The sequence below is a fragment of the Myotis nattereri genome (assembly GCF_964212035.1).
Source record: "Myotis nattereri genome assembly, chromosome: 7".
Lineage (NCBI taxonomy): Eukaryota > Metazoa > Chordata > Mammalia > Chiroptera > Vespertilionidae > Myotis > Myotis nattereri.
Window position 1 is genome coordinate 50,049,702 of NC_138082.1, and position 17,656 is coordinate 50,067,357.

Sequence of the window (17,656 nt, forward strand, 5' to 3'; positions counted from 1 at the left end):
TTCTTTGTTTTAAAATAGCTTTGTCATGGGAATCAAATGGTGCTATAGTTTTTGTTACAATCATCAAATGTACTTTTAAAACTCATGAGGAAAAGAAAGTCTTTTTAATGCACCCATATTTATGCTCTTCCCCTTACTCCTTCTTCCACTCTGATGTTCCATTATTCCTTCCTTTATCAATTCCTTTTTGTTGGGAAAAAGATCTGTTCAGCCAATCTTTTGAGTAAGTGATTTATTTCTTTGTAATATTTTAATATTTATAACATGTTGAAATGATAATATTTTTATATATTGGGTTAAACTGAATTCTTAAAAATGACATCTGCTAGTAATATTTTTTAGCTCTTCTAACTCTGAGAATATTTTTATTTATCTTTCATTCCTAAAGGATAAATTTATAGATTATAGAATTTGCACTTGGAAGTTCTTTTCTTTTAGCACTTGGAAAGTATTGTGCCACTTCTTTCTGGTTTCCATTACTTCAAATAAGAAATCCATTATCATTTGCATTGGTATTCTGGATAGGTGCCATGTTATCTCCCTCCAGCTGCTTTCAAAATTTTTTTTGGTTTTCGTTTTCAAAATTTTTAATTTGGTATAACTTTAACATAGATTTCTTTGTGTTTATTCTGTTTAGCATTCACTCAAGTTTTTGGAATTGTAGATTTGTGTCTTTTACCAAATGTATGGCTTTTTTAGTCAATACTTTTTCAAACAACTTTTTAGCCACTCTTTTCTACTTTCCTTCTGGGAGTGTAATGACATAAATGATGATTCTTTAGTTGTTGTCCCACAGGTTCCTGAGTCTCATTTTTTCCAGTCTATGCTTTTTCTCTGTTGCTCATTTTGTGTGAATTCTATTGTTCTGTACTCAAAGTCACTGATTTTTCTTCTCTGTCATTTCTACTCTACTATTGACCCCTTCTATTGAGATTTTTACTTCTATTGTCATATTCTTTTAGTTTAATAATTCCAATCTTTCTTATAAAATCAATTGCTTTGGAAGTTTTCTATTTTTTAGATTTCTTTCAAAAGAATTTTAATTGCCCTAACCGGTGTGGCTCAGTGGATAGAGTGTCGGCCTGCGGACTGAAGGGCATGTACCTTGGCTGCGGGCACATCCCAGTAGGGGGTGTGCAGGAGGCAGCTGATGGATGTTTCCCTCTCATTGATGTTTCTAACTCTCTATCCCTCTACCTTCCTCTCTGTAAAAAATCAATACAAAATATTTTTAAAAAAGAATTTTAATTGATGAATGCTTTCAAATACTTCTTAGACAATTCCAACACCTGATTTACCTTAATATGTAGTGCCACAAATTGTCTTTTCCCCTTCAAGGTATGATTTTCTTAGTTCTTGGTATGCTGGGTGATATTTTTTTCCTCTGAAATTTTGTCTATGTCTTGTCTAACTTACTTTAGATCCAGATCAAGAATAAGCCTACCTGGGCTGTCCTCTACTTTTAGATCCAAGGTGAGTAGTCTTCTGCTGTTGGGTGTTGGGATAAAAGGTGCCCTTCATTATGGTGTCTCTATGCTCTTATGATAATAGTATTCCTGTTTCTTAGCTAGTCACATGGCCTTCTGAAATAAATAGTGCATTGCATAGTCTCTTTTTTCAGTTTAGGCTGACCATGTAAATAAGTTATATCCTTTTTAACTTCTTTCTACTGATTGAAATATGGATTAAGGTGGGCAATCTGTTATGAAACAAGTGAAGCCATCAATCAATGAATGACAACCAATATGATAGGACAACTTGGTTCATATAATCATAAAGTAGCAGGGAATAGCCACATCATATTTTATCTTTTTTAAGCTATCAGGAAAAATAAGAACCTTTGAGGGACACTTAGGTGATCGTAAACCTTTTCCCAAAACTTCCAGGCAAAGATCCAAATCATTAAAAAATAAATACACACCATTGTAGCAGTATTATATTCTTTAGAGTTTAAACCAGGATAATTGTTATATAATAGTGCAATAGAGAACACAGCAGTCTCATATATCCCATGGGCTGTAGTTTCCAATCCTACAATGACTTTCACTTCTTGCTCAGTACAAATCTCTCCAAGATTCCTAAACAACTGAATTGGAAGGGGACTATCATGAGTCCACAATATAGTGCAATGTGAAGCAGGAGTACATTTTAATCTTTGGGTACATCATGTTGTCTCAGTGTGTGAAAGAGCTATCTTTGCTGAATAAATATCACCTTTCCGTTGTCTATCCATCATGCTTGATAGTCTGGGGAAGAAATGTAATTGTTCTCTCAACTGAGTGAACCTTCTTTACATTAAGGCAAAGCACTGACATATTTGGGGCAAGCAAGACTGTAATACCAGCTCCAGTTTGATTAAAGACGTCTTGATTTATTTTCTTTTACATCACAGAAATGACTTAGAATCATCTCCAAGATGTCTGCTTTTCTCCTGAACCTTAAATGAAATATATATATTTTGTTCTCATATTGCTGTCTGCAGAAGAAAACAATGCATCCTTCCGATGCACACAAAGATCCCACCGCAGTGCAACCCAAGCAAAACCAGCCAAGGTCTGCCAGAGACCTCTGCTGCTGCAGCGTTTGCTGCTCACAGGAAAGGTCTCATGAATAATGCACAGTTATAAACAGGTGGCCATGTCAGGATCTCTTCACTTAATGCTATTCCCAAACACACTCTGAGGAAAGTAATTGGATGCCTTCATTACCAATTGATCTGTACAGGAAGAAAGTGTGATTAAAAGCTTAGCAAGGCATTGATTGCATGTGCATTAGCTTGCATTTACCTGCATTATTTTCTACTGAAAACCCACGTAAATTGTAGAAATAACCAGAATTGTGAGGCTTAACAGAAATATAAACTATTTTAAAGCCACAAGTATGAGAATCCAGAGCAATCCTTCCACTGCAGAGTATGTAAAAAGCAAAGGCAGCTTATCGTGAGGCCACCTTATAATTGGGTAAGTGCTTGTAAGGCAGTGTCGACTGCTGATGTATTACCAATGGAACATCTTGTAAAATATGAATCCACTCCAGTCCATTTTCTTAACACCAGTGACAAGAACCGTCAGAGGCTCCAAGCATCTTCCTGGAACAGCCATCATCAATCTCCAATATGATCACATTACCTTTTTTATTATTTTACAAAAAATAATGGGCCTTACCCACCCCCCAAATCACATACTATTTGTTAAACCTACAAGCCTTTGTGCATTCAACCAGCCAGAATTATCGACACAATTGTGAAAGTTAACTACTCTTGGTGGTGAGGGGGGGAGGTAGATGTCCCTCATGACCAAGTCATACACTATAGATATAAGCTTCTTGACTCCTTTGTACAACTCTTCTTTAACAAGAAGATTGAAATGTGGTATACAATTTCAACTATACCATGAATTATTATTATTATTATTATTATTATTATTATTGTAAGTATCTATGGACATTTGTAAGGGAAGACAGCATTACAATGATTTCTGCATGCTTTTTTGTTTTATATTATTTCATCTTAGTGGTTATTATGTTAGCAATAAGTTCTCTATGATATTAACTGTATCTGATTAACTTTTTCTCTCTGAGATTATAGAGTTATTTATCTAGGTTCTCTGGAGATGCTATAGCTCATTGTCTATAGAAAGTTTTATTTATATTACTAGTGGCCCAGTGCACAGACTCGTGCACATTTAAAGGAAATTAATTAGAAGAAATATTTTAATATTGCTATTCACCTTTCCTCTATAACAGAAGTGTCAAAGATGAAAGAAAATTAGTAAAATGTATCTGAAAATAATATATAAATTGATTAATAAATAAACAATAACAACAAAGACATGATTAAAAACAACAAAAACATGATATAGAAACATTGATAAAAACAATAACTGATAAATTTATTAAACTTATTCTAATATTTCCCTATATACCATATTAAGAGTAAAAACACTTTCAGAGTGCTTGACTAATTTCGCTTGTGATGAAGTATTTACAATTTTAACTTTAACATCACATGCTCTTCGAACTCGAGAGAAAGCAACATATACCATAACTGACCATGTTTGAGAATGGGCTCAGGTAGGAATATTCCTACTCTGTATAAATTGGAGCCAGCGAGAGCTTTATATGCATCACACATGCGCGAGTTTGTTTTTACATTGCCAGTCCGCGTCATATTTACCAGCTGGTCCGTTGGTCGGAAGGTTGGATGGATGGATGGTCAGTCACTCAGCCTTTTATATATAGAGATTACTCTGTTTAGTTACGTTCTTCTCATATCTTAGTTATTCCTCCCTATCTTTTTGGTTGAATGCATAAAATTAAATATGCTAGTGTGAAAGAAAATAAATTATAAACTGTCATTTAGTGTGAGGTTCAATCATTGGGAAAGAGGAATTAATTTTAGGTTATTTAAAATTAAAGCTAAGATCTGCTTCCATTTATAAAAGATTAACTGTAGTGGGAATTGCCATAACACTGTAAACAATGAGAAAACTTGACAAAAATGTATGAAACACATATTTTTAGACGTTGGATAATAGGGAGCACAGAATTGTGATATCAGACAGAGGTAGTCCTGAGACAACTACGTTTCAGAATCCCTGCCCTAATATGAAAAGGCTGCTCCAGACCTGACTTAATACACTTTAACACAAGCCCAAAAAGGCTAACCTAACCTGAAAGTCATTGAATATGTGCCATATTTAAGGACTACAATAAAATGCATCACTTGGTAATGTCTAGTGAATTGTGAATTTTACATTACTGAGTGACAAGGTAAGAAGTAGGAAAATATGACTCTTAAGCAGAAGCAAAAACAAATAGGCTCAGGTATTATATTAATTATAGAACAGGCAGACTATAATATTAAAATGGCTATTCTAAATAGTATTGAATTTATTGGAGTGACATTGATTAACAAAATTATACAGGTTCCCAGTACACAATTCTACAACAAATCATCTGTATACTATATAGTGTGTACACCACTCCAAGTCAAGTTCTAGCCCACTCTAAATATGAGATACAAATAGATTAAAGTACAAAGATGGGATAGAATATACAATGAAAACACTAATCCAAAGAAAGCTGGCCTGGCTGTATTAAAATAAAGAATAAGTATATTTAAGATAAATATTACTAGAAATAAACTTGTACGTTTTCTATAATAACTGAGTCAAGTTATCAAAAAGAAATATCAACCCTAAATAGATATGCATATAATAGTAGAATTTTAAAGCACATACAACAAAACTAATGAAACTAAAAGAACAGGCAGTCACAGTACACTTAGAGATTCCAACACTCTTTCAGTATTGACAGAACAAGTAGATAGATAATCAGAAATGATGTAGGAAATGTGAACAACCAGCTTGACTTTATTGACATTTTAGAACTCTCTGCCAACAACAGCAAAATATAAATATAAATTGTTTTCAAGTACAAATGAATTATCCACCCAGATACAATAAGCTGAGACATAAAACAAATTTGAAAGGAATGAAGTTAGACCAATATGTTCTTTCACTGCATCAAAATTAAATAAAAATCAATAAATAAAAGGTATATGAAAAATCCTCCAAATTTTTAAAAATGAAAGCCTTAGCTAAATAACCCATGGGCCAAATGAGAAATAGAAATGAAAGAATGAACTAAATCTGTTTTTATCTTGAGACTAAAACATTGTGTACATAGAAAATCCCATGGACATTTTTATAAATAACTAGAGGCCCATTGCATGAAAATCATGCAAGAGTAGGCCTTCCTTCTCCCGGCTGCCAGCCCTGGCTTCCCTCTGGCACCCTGGACCTGGGCTTCCCTCGCAGCCCCGGCTTTGGCTTTGGCAGGAAGGGCATCTGATCTAATTAGCATATTATGCTTTTATTATTATCCATTTTTGAAAAAGCTATGACACAGAATAGAATTTAGAAAGATGCAAGGTCAGTAAACAAAATTAGAGAGTGTTTCTCTATAATATTAGATAATTATTGGAATATTGATGTAAAATAAATAATACTATAAACAAGAGCATAAAAAATATATTGCCGAAACCGGTTTGGCTCAGTGGATAGAGCGTCGGCTTGCGGACTGAAGGGTCCCAGGTTCGATTCCGGTCAAGGGCATGTACCTGGGTTGCGGGCACATCCCCAGTAGGAGATGTGCAGGAGGCGGCTGATCGATGTTTCTCTCTCATCGATATTTCTGACTCTCTATCTCTCTCCCTTCCTCTCTGTAAAAATCAATAAAATATATTTAAAAAAATATATATATAAAGTATGTAGGGATAAACTTGACAAATTATGTACAAAAGCTGTACTTTAAATATTGTAAAACATTTCTGAGAGAAGTTAAGGAAAATGTAAATAAATGAAAAGAGGTACACTGTTCATTGATTGGAAAATTTAATATTGTTAAAGATGTCAATTTTTACCCAATTAATCTGTAGGTCAACACAATCCCAACCAATATCACAGTAGAAATCATCAAACCAATGATAAATTTGGAAATCCAAAGACCCTAGAGGATCCAAAGATCCTAGAGGAGCCAAAATAACTTTGACAAAGAATACAAACTTTAATGACTTACATGATTTGATTTGAAAAGCTACGATAAAGCTACAGTAATCAAGATAGTGTGGTATTGGAATAAGAATAGGCATACATAAATCTGGAACAGAATAGAGTCCCAAAATTAATCCACAATTATATGATCAATTGGTTTTCAATAATGTTACCAAGATAATAGAATGGAGAAAGAAAAATTTTCAACAAGTTATTCTGGAGGAGTAGCACAGCCACATTCAAAATAAAAATCTTAACTATACCTCCCATCATTAAACAAAAAAGTTCCTTTGAACAGATCTTATATATAAACATAAAGGCTAAAACAATTAAAAATTTACAGGAAAACAGAGGGGATAACCTTTATAATATTGGGTTAATCAAGGATTTCTGAAACTAGACATAAAAAGCAGGAACCACTACAGAAAAAAATTGATTCCTTGGACTGCCTAAATAAAAAAAACATTTGCTCATTGAATACACTGCAAATAAAATGAAGTCCATTATGGTCTGGAGGAAATATTTCAATACACGTATCTCACAACAAACTTTGCTCCATAATATAGAAATAATTGTTATACATCAATTTCAGAAGATAAATAATTGAAAAAATTTGGATACTTCACAAAAGGAAAGGTATAAGTGACATATATGAGAGATACAAGTAACAAATAAACTCAAGATAACTAGTCACAAGAGAAATGCAAAAACCACAATGATATACTAGAACATACCACTAGAATAGAAAACTTTTTTTTTACTTTATTTTTATTGTTGATACTATTAAAGATGCTCCGATCCCCCCACACACTTTTGCCCACCTCCACCCAGGTCCCGCCACCAGTTTCCTCAGAGCATAACCACACTGTTTTCTGTGTCCATGGGTTATGCATATACGTTCTTTAGCTAATCTCTTCACCTTCTTTTTTCCAGTCTCCATTACACCCCCACCCCACAAAAGCTATCCCTCTGTTCCATGTACCCATGCCTCTGGTTTTATTTTGTTCATCAGGTTATTTTGTTCATTAAATTCCACATGAAAGTGAGACCCTATGGTATTTGTCTTTCTCTGACTGGCTTAGGTCCATCCACTGCTGTTGCAAAAGGGAAGAGTTCCTTCTTTTTTATGGCCACATAGTATTCCCTTGTGTAAATGTACCACAGAATTTTTGTCCACTCATCTAATGATGAACACTTAGGCTGTTTCCAGATCTTGGGTATTATAAATAATGCTTCTATGAATATAGGGTTGCATATATATTTTCTGATTGGTGTTTAAGGATTCTTAGGATATATTCCAAGAAGTGGAATCCCTAAAATTCACATGAAAAATAAATTGTTCAAGCATAGACAAGACAATTAAAAACAAACAATAAATAAAGCAATCATATTTCCAACAATAAAAAATAGCAACAATTTCTCCCCTCCCTTCCTTCCTCCCTCCCTCCTTCTCCTTTCTTTCTTCACGACTTTCTTCTTTCCTTTCTAGCTTCCCTGAAATCCTCCCGCTCTATTTCTTCCTCCCTCTCTCCTTTCTTTCTTTTTTTTTACTTATTTATGTAACCTAATCCCATAATGGAAAAGAGTAACTTCAGCCAAGGTATTGGAAAACAATGTTCTGACTAGTGACGTCTCACACTCCTACTATCTTACATCACAGTTTCAGGAACACTTTATCTTCAGAAATAGTAATATTTGGCTGAGCCATCGAATGTATCAAAGCCAAGGAGTGACTTTTCAACAAGAGGGACTAAGTTGGACTCTAGTAACATTAATGATTTAAGAAAACAGTACTAATCAGGGGATTTTAATAGATCAATAATTTATATATAATTTTAATAAATCACAGGATATCTCACTTCACTGGAGCAAAAACTAGTCTTATTTTTAATTCTCATCATGGTTTTCCTCATTTCAATCTACAGTATAAATAATAGATATACTGGCAGGGTTTATACTTGGGGGTATTTTTTATCAATTAAATTACCCACTTGCAAATTTAAGGAAAAAATGTTTCAAATAAATCTACATTGAATACTTTAGTGGTAGTGAATGACAATAGCTAATAATAGTGGCTATCATTTATTGAATGTTTATTATAAGCTGAGCACTATGCTAAACATTTTATTTGTGTTATATCCTTACAAAGAAATCTCTTGGATGGGTATTATTATTATGCCAATTTTACAGATGATTCTTAGGATAGGATATATGATAGAGATAAGAGTCAAGCCTATGTGGTCACACTCGATTATACATCAGTACTTCTAACTAAAAACATGTTAAGTGCCTGCCACTCTATAGTTTTCATAAATGAAGAGAAATTTATATTTGAATAGATATTTATTAGTACCCCATCTTGTTCTAGAATGGAGTTAAAGTACCACTCAAAAATACCTATGTAGTAGATTGTATTTACGGTACAAAGTTGTCACTCTTCCCTATATCCATGCTGTTTGCTGTGTGGTGTTACAGTTTATCTCACTAAAGAGTGAAATAAATTCATTTCCCACCCTGGAATCCATGCTTGGTCATGGGTCTTGCTCTGGCGATTAGAATGTAGCAAAAGGCTCCCTCATACCAATCCTGAGGCAAGGCTGAAAGAGAGCATGCAGGTCTCCACTTCGTGTCTTGTGCCTGAAAACATGAAAACATGCGTAGGCTAGACTCCTGGATGCTGAGCCCTCTGTCTGTTAGAACTAAGCTGTCCAAGGTTTCCCAGTGGAGGCCAGTCTCCATGAGCCCAGATTAGTCACATCAAGCCAACAACCTGCAGATGTGTGAGTAAGTCCAGCCCACATCAGCAGAGCTACCTATCCAACTCCCAGTAAACTGATTATGGCAATAAATTCTGAATGTTGGATGCCAGTGGAATTTTTTTACTGTGTGTTATGCATTATTATTTTGGTCATAAATAATGGACAGAAAATAGGACAAGTTTCATTGAGCAAGACTTTGAGTGCTCACTCTATTTAAGACACAATTGTAGGTGCTAAGGCTACAATGATAATCAGGAAACAAGGTCCCTGCTCTATGCGGAGATCATGTTCTACAGAGGGGCACAGAGGAACACAGTGTGTACAAGATACTTTCAGATAGTGAAAAGTGCATGAAGAAAATCAAGCTAAAGGGAAGAGGGGGTGCCCTAACTGGTTTGGCTCAGTGGATAGAGCGTCGGCCTGCAGATTCAAGGGAAGAGGGGGTAAAAGGGAAGGGGGAATTGGGCAAAGGGGGAAAATGGGAACATCTGTAAGCAATGAAAAAGGAAATCAAGCCAGATGGTATAATAGAGACCAATTGGGAAATAGACGATGTGAGACATGAAGTGTGGGGTCAGGGAAAAGGGACATTTTGGTGTGGTGTTGCTTTACTTTTGATTTGAGGTGACATTTAGGCTGGTACCATGCTTAAGAAGGTAGCCATGCTAAGATTTGAAGGCAAATCATTCCAGGCAGAAACAACAGCAGTGTTAGACTCTGGGCAGCTGTTGTGGGTTGCATTGTGTCCTGCAAAAAGAAATAGTCTTTATGTATGTAATCAAATTGAGATGAGGGCATAATGAATTAGGCTGGGTTTATAAGACAAAGTGTTCTTCTAGGAAGAGAAATTTGGACACACACACACACACACACACACACAGAGAGAACACCACGTGAAAATAGAGACTAAACGATGCATTTACAGGCCAAGGAAACCCAAGAAATGTTGGCAGCTATCAGAAGCCAAGAGAGAAGTCATGGAGTAACTAGATTCTCCCTCCAGAGCCTCTAGGAAGGATCAAGCCTGCCCACACCTTGATTTCAGACCTCTGGCCTCCAGAACGGTGAGGGCATAAATGTCTGTTGTTCTAAAGCAACCAGTTTGTGATGCTTTGTCACAGCAGCTCCAGGAAAAACACACAACTCAGAACAATGTGGGTGGATTCTAAAACCTGAAAGAAGACTCATGAGCTTGAATATGGTGAGTGAGGAGGAGAGTGTAGACAATGAAGTGAAAGAGACAGGCAGGGGTCCCATCACTTAGGGGTTTACAGGTTGTAACTATTTTACTGCACTATTTTTTTCTTTTTGCTTCCTTATTGGTATATGCTGCTTAATGAAATATCTCACCATCATCAGCCCCACATTCACTTGTCTATTTCTTATTATTCTTTATTATTCCATTCATTTAATAACTGAGTTTCTCTTTATCACCCATCTTTTAGCATTAAGACATAGAAATAAACAAAGTACGTATATTCCCCTTTTCACAGAGCTTTGGTTTTGTAGACTAGGTTAAAAATAATTAGACAATTAATACAATTGTGTCAAGCATGATGAAAGGAAAGTTCAAAGCTAAGGCAGGGAAAACCTGACCCAGCCGTGGGAGCTGAAAATTGGCTTAAAGCTGAGAAGTAATGGATGAAAAGAGTTGGCTAAACAATGAACGGGAGTGTCCTTCCAAAGAGAGACAGCTGCATGATCAAAGGCTCTTGAAATAAAGGAGCATTTCACATCTCAGCAAACTAAAGAACACTTCTTCTCTTTTCTCTCTCTTCTCTGGCTTTTTCTTCCTTCCTCTCTCCCTCCCTCCTTCTCTTCCCTTCTTTGGTTGTTGATTTTTGTTTCCACTCAATAGAGGTAGAATAGCATCACTTATTATTTGTGTAAAAAGTTATTTATTTAAGATAGGCCTCATTATCTTTATTTATTAAACAGGAGTAATAAAAATGCTTACCTTATGGATTGTAATGAGGATTTAATCTGCTTGTGTGCCAATTGTGGCTTGCCATGAAAACTCAAAATACGATCTATTACTCTATTACTCTATTTACTTATCAATTTCTCATTGAGCATTAACTATGTGTTTTATGCGCCAAGCCCAGTGTTAAGGTTTTTTTATATAGATGTGGGTTCCCAGATGAGAGAACTAGATCCTAGAGTAAATAACTTTCTCATACTAACACAACCAACACACATCACCTTCCTTGAAAGCCTAGGTTTTAAGTACTACAGTATGCTTCACCCTTTGATGTATTTGTTTATTTCATCTTTTTAAAAATGGAAAGATGTTCTTTATATTGCCCCTAAACAGATTTGTTTAGCTTTGTTTAGATTTAGAGACTTTTACCAATATGTAGAAAAGAAAGATAAGATTGCATGATTCTACAGCTCATTACTAGTAATACTACAAAGTAAATCACTGGGAAAGGGATAGAAAGCAAATTGATTGATAAAAAGAATGTTAAAGGAAATAAATAGTCACATAAATCTGTCAAAATGGAGTCATTATGTTCTTAATTCCTGAGAAATACAATCCAGCTTGATGATACAGATCATTTTTCAAATATGTATAATATGGGAGACTTCCAAGAACCTGTAGGGTGGATCATTAAAAGCTACAATTAGCCAGTAGCCATCATTTCAGCCTTCTGTCGCCATCCACTTCCTTTTCCAATTCCCATAAGTCTGATGCTTATAACATCCCCTAATGTGGGCTAATGGCTCAAGAGAACAGGAAAAAGCAGTTGTACCAATTGGACCTCAGTTTATAGTTCATTGATGATCTAATTCAGATATATATATTAAGTGTCCATAAATGAGAAGTACATATGGATGGCTAAATATTCTAACTGTATCCCCCTTTTTTTCAACAGTGCTATCGAAGCACAGTACATAATAAATTCTCAGATAAATACAATGAAGCAAAGATGGTGATTTTAACAAATAGTGATGGAACAACTCAACATCCACATGCAAAAAAAAAAAAAAAAAGAATCTAGACACAGACCTTAAGCCCTTCACAAAAATGAACTCAAATGGATCACAGACCTTAATGTGAAATGCAAAACAATAAAACTCTTATAGGAGAACACCCTAGATGACCTTGGATATGGTGATGATGTTTTAGATATATCAAAGACACAACCAATGAAAGAAAGAATTGATAAGTGGACTTCATTAAAATAAAAAAATGCTGCTCTGTGAAAGACAATATCCAGAGAATTAGAAGAAGAGTCACCTAGTGGGAGGAAATGTTTGCAAAAGACACATCTGATACATGACTGATATCCAAAATATACAAAGAGCTCTTAAAACTCAACAATATGAAAACAAAAAAACTATTAAAAATGAACCAAAAACCTTAAGAGACACCTCAGATATAGAGAAGGAGATATACAGATGGCAAATAAGTATATGAAAAGATGTTCCATAGCACATGGAAAATTAGGAAAATGCAAATTTAAACAACAATGAGATACCTCTACACACCTATTAGAATGGCCAAAATCTGTAACACTGACAACACCAAATGCTCATGAGGATACAGACCAACAGAAATTATCATACCTTGTGGTGGAAGTGCAAAATTGTACAGTGACTTTGGGAGATGGTTTTGCAATTTTTTACAAAACTAAATATACTCTTAGCATATGATCCAGCAGTTATACTCCGTGGAATTTACCCAAAGAATTTGAAAACTTATGTCTACACGAAAAACGTGGATGTTTATAGCAGCTTATTCACAACTGCCAAAACTCGGAAGCAACCAAGATGTCCTTCAGTGAATGATAAATAAAATGTCATATATCCAGACAATGGACTATTATTCAGCACACACACACACGCACACAAAAAGCTATCAAGACATGAAAGAAATTTAAATACATATTACTGTGAAAGAAGCCAGTCTGAAAAGGCTACATACTTTATTCTTCCTATAATATGACATCTGAAAAGGCAAAACTGTTGAGATAATAAAATAATTAATGATTGCCAGGGGCAGAGAGGGAAAAGGCAGAGCACAGAGTATGTTTAGGGTAGTGAAGCTACTCTGTATGATATAGTGATGGAGAGGTGCCATTATACATTTGTCTAAACCCATAGAATGTAAAACACCAAGACTGAATTCTAAGGTAAACTATGGACTTGAGATGATAATGATATGTGAATGTAGGTTCATCCTCGGGTAAAAAAAAAAAAGAGAAAAAAAAGTACCATTCTGATGAGTGATGTTGATAATGGGGGAGGCTATGCATGTGTGTGTGATGGGGATATATAAGAAATCTCTGTACCTTCATCCCTATTTTATAGTAGAGTTAAAACTGATCTAAAAAGAAGTTTTTTTAAAAAAAAGTATAAGGTTTTTAGATTACCTTCTAAGACAGTGGTTCTCAACCTTCCTAACGCCGCGACCCTTTAATACAGTTCCTCGTGTTGTGGTGACCCCCAACCATAAAATTATTTTCATTGCTACCTCCTAACTGTAATTTTGCTACTGTTATGAATCATAATGTAAATATCTGATATGCAGGATGTATTTTCATTGTTTCAAATTGAACATAATTAAAGCATAGTGATTAATCACAAAAACAATATGTAATTACATATGTGTTTTCCAATGGTCTTAGGCGACCTCTGTGAAAGGGTCGTTCGACCCACAAAGGGGTTGCGACCCACAGGTTGAGAACCGCTGTTCTAAGACATTTGACTTATTATGAACACCAGGTGGCAGCAGATATAGCACTTAACAAAAATGAATGAGGAGGAAACTGATTTTGAGCTGCATGTATACAAATTAATGGTGTATACAGAGTGTCCACTGTCAGCACTGTGCTAGAATTTTTTGTACTGGGGTACCTCTGAGGGAAATAGTCATAATCCAGTGAAGTAAAGAAAACTTCATATTTGAATCTATAACTTCTACTTAATTGTCTCATTTGATTATTTCTCTTCCAAAAGTGGCTATCATAGAGAAAATATACCAGTACATGTTGCTCACAAACAACAATGTTTCAATGAAAGAATGTTCTATTTAAATTTTACTTAGAAATATGCATATATTCATATAAAAGAAACAAATTTAAAATATCAGAGGAGAAAGGACCTTAAAATTAATTGAGCCTAGACCTTCTAATTTACGAAGGAGAAAATGAATACATAGAGATTAGGATTGATGCCCACTGGAAGCAGGCAGTAATTGGTAGATCAGGAAACGGCTTCTGTACGCTTTCCACAGTCCTATGAAGAGATTCCACTTCTCCAACATGTTTGATTTCAGTCAACAGTTTTATTTGTGAATGAATCAACTATTGAGGGTTGTGCTTACTTTATGTTTATTTTGTTCTACACTTACCAATGTTTATTTTCATAATTATAATCTAGTCTGGCTAATATTTTCTAAAAACACATACTGTCTTTATTAGACATAGAATAGCCACTTCCCTCTAAAGGTACTTACTTAAGCACACAGGCCCCCGAACCTGAGTACTTAAAATACAGAGTGAGCTTATTGGCTCTTCCACATAGCTGGTTGGCCTTGGACAAGTTGTTTAATCCTCATAGCTTGGTTTTGTTACCTGGAAATATGGAATTATGATTTTACCTACCTGCAGGAGTTGTATATATTAAATAAGTTAAACAAGTAAAGTTTTAAAAATAATACCTGGTACATATTAAAACTTCAATAGGGATTATTATTAATCACACTGGCAAGAAACAAAATAATTGCAAGAGTTTAAACTAATTACATTTCAAAACTTTTTATAAAAACATATTGACCATTTGTTAAATATATATTATTATTTTCCATTCAACCTATCTTCACTACATTTCACTTGATAATGCATTCTCAGAATATCAACATGTTTCTTGGAATAGTTAGGTAATTCAGACATTGCTAAATCAGGCCTCAAATTCAAATTCATAATTTACCATCTTATTCATCCTATCTAATAAAAGAGAAACATGGTAATTAGCGTACAACCGCTACCATTCCCATTGGCTAATCAGGGCAATATGCAAATCAACTGCCAGCCAAGATGCAGGCCGGCAGCCAGGCAGCTTAAAGCGAACATGAGGCTTGCTTGCTTCAGTGACGGAGGACTCCAACGTTCCCCGCCTGCCGCTGCCGGCCTCTGAGCTGCAACTCTAAGCAACTATGTTACAAATATAGAAGCTAAACAAAACCCCAGAAACCTGCTTTAGTCTGCTGGGCTTCAGCCAGCAGGATCACAACATTGTTTCAAATACAGCAGGTAAACAAAGGCCAGAAACCTGCTTTCAGCAGCGGAGGCCTAAGAGCTGGAGCCAGAGCTAAAGCTGGCCCAGAATAAAAAAAGAAAAAGAAAAAAAGGAGCAGTTGTGAGCTTCCGTCACCCGCCAGCCTGAAAACAGCCCTCAGACCCTCACCCAGACTGGCCAGGCACCCCAGTGGGGACCCCCACCCTGAAGGGTGTGTGACCAGCTGTAAACAGCCATCATCCCCTCACCCAGGCTGGCCAGGCACCCGAGTGGGGACCCCCACCCTGATCCAGGACACTCTTCAGGGAAAACCAGCCGGCCCCCACCCGTGCACCAGGCCTCTATTCTATATAGTAAAAGGGTAATATGCCTCCCAGCACCGGGATCAGCGGAGCCGCGAGGCCTCCCGGCACCGGGATCAGCGTGACAGGGGGTAGCGCCCAAACCTCCTGATCGCTCTGCAGCTCTGTGTGTGACAGGGGCCGGGGCCACAACCTCCCTATCAGCCCTGCTCTGTTCGTGACAGGGGAAGGCACCCAAACCCCCTGATCAGCCCTGCTCTGTGCCTGATAGGGGGGATCTCCCCAACCCCCTATTGCCCTGTGGCTCTGTGTGTGACAGGGTGCGGCACCCTCCCCCCCTCCCCCCACAGGCCCTGCTCTGTGTGTGGTGGGGTAGAGCCATAACCTCACCATCTGCCCTGCTCTGTGTGTGACAGGGGGCGGTGCCCCAAATCCCCTATGGGCCCTACTCTGTGACAGGGGGGAGCTCCCCAACCCCCTGATGGGCCCTGCTCTGTGCGTGACAAGGGGGAGCTCCCCAACCCCCTGATCGACCCTGCTCTGTGCATGACAGGGGGCAGCGGCCCAACTCCCCAATCGGCCCTGCTCTGAGCCCAACCAGGGGCTGCACCTAGGCATTGGGCCTGCCCTCTGCCACCCAGGAGCAGGCCTAAGCCAGCAGGTCGTTATCTCCCAAGGGGTCCCAGACTGTGAGAGGGCACAGGCCATGCTGAGGGAACCCCTCCTTCCCCCCGAGTGCACAAATTTTTGTGCACTGGACCTCTAGTTACTATATAAATAGTAATGAATCCTTTTAAGCTTTGTTGGAGTAAATCTAGAGGGACTTTAATCTAAAACTATTTTAGCTCCATTATTAGGAAAATACCTTTCTAAGGACTCTACCCAATATTGCATGTGTGATGAGGTATTTCCACTCTGGCTGGGGGGAACACAAATTATATCTAGTCCTGTGTGAAATCCAGGTATTTTTTTAACTTGATGCATTCCATTAGCTTTTACCCTGGCCTTGGGTATTTTTATTTATTTCATTGTCTTCATATTACTGTCTGTATATCTCTCCTCCAGAAATGTCTATAGTTTAAAAAACTGGAGCGGCATTTATGGAAAAGATAAAGTGTGGATTTCCACAGCACCAAGAGTAAAATAAAACTCTTTATTCCTGTTATGGTTTCGAAGTATAACATTAGTTTCAACATGTAAACATCTCCACTTCTTTCTACCCAAGTTATAGATGATCATTTGGTGAATAGTCTGAGGAATTTATTGGTTCAACCAGGTATCTTATCAGCCTCCCATAATACAAGCCCACCCTTTAGCCTTCTCACTCACACTATCTACTTATGTCTACACTTGACACGATCACTTAGTGTTTGGTGAATTCTCAGAGGTGTTTAGTGTAATATTCAATGAAAGACTCCATCTTTTTCTTGATTTAAATAGAAACAAAAAATCTCAGCACTGTCAAAAGAGCAATAAAAGCACAGACAACATAGACTAAAAGTAACAGATTACAAAATGCTTGGGAGAATAAGAATGGCACATAAAATAAATAGGTGGAAGGTAAGTAATATCTGGGGATGAAAGAGAAATGGGAAAATAATGAACAATATACACCATGCTTTGCCAGTGAGCTCAAAGGCAAACTCTTACAAGGGATACTTCAGACAGACCTAGGAGGCTTTCTCTTTGAAACTTTTAGAAAGAACTTAGGTATATTGAGAATGTATTTGTGAATATACTCTTATGGTGGAAATATATATATATATATATATATATATATATATATATATATATATAT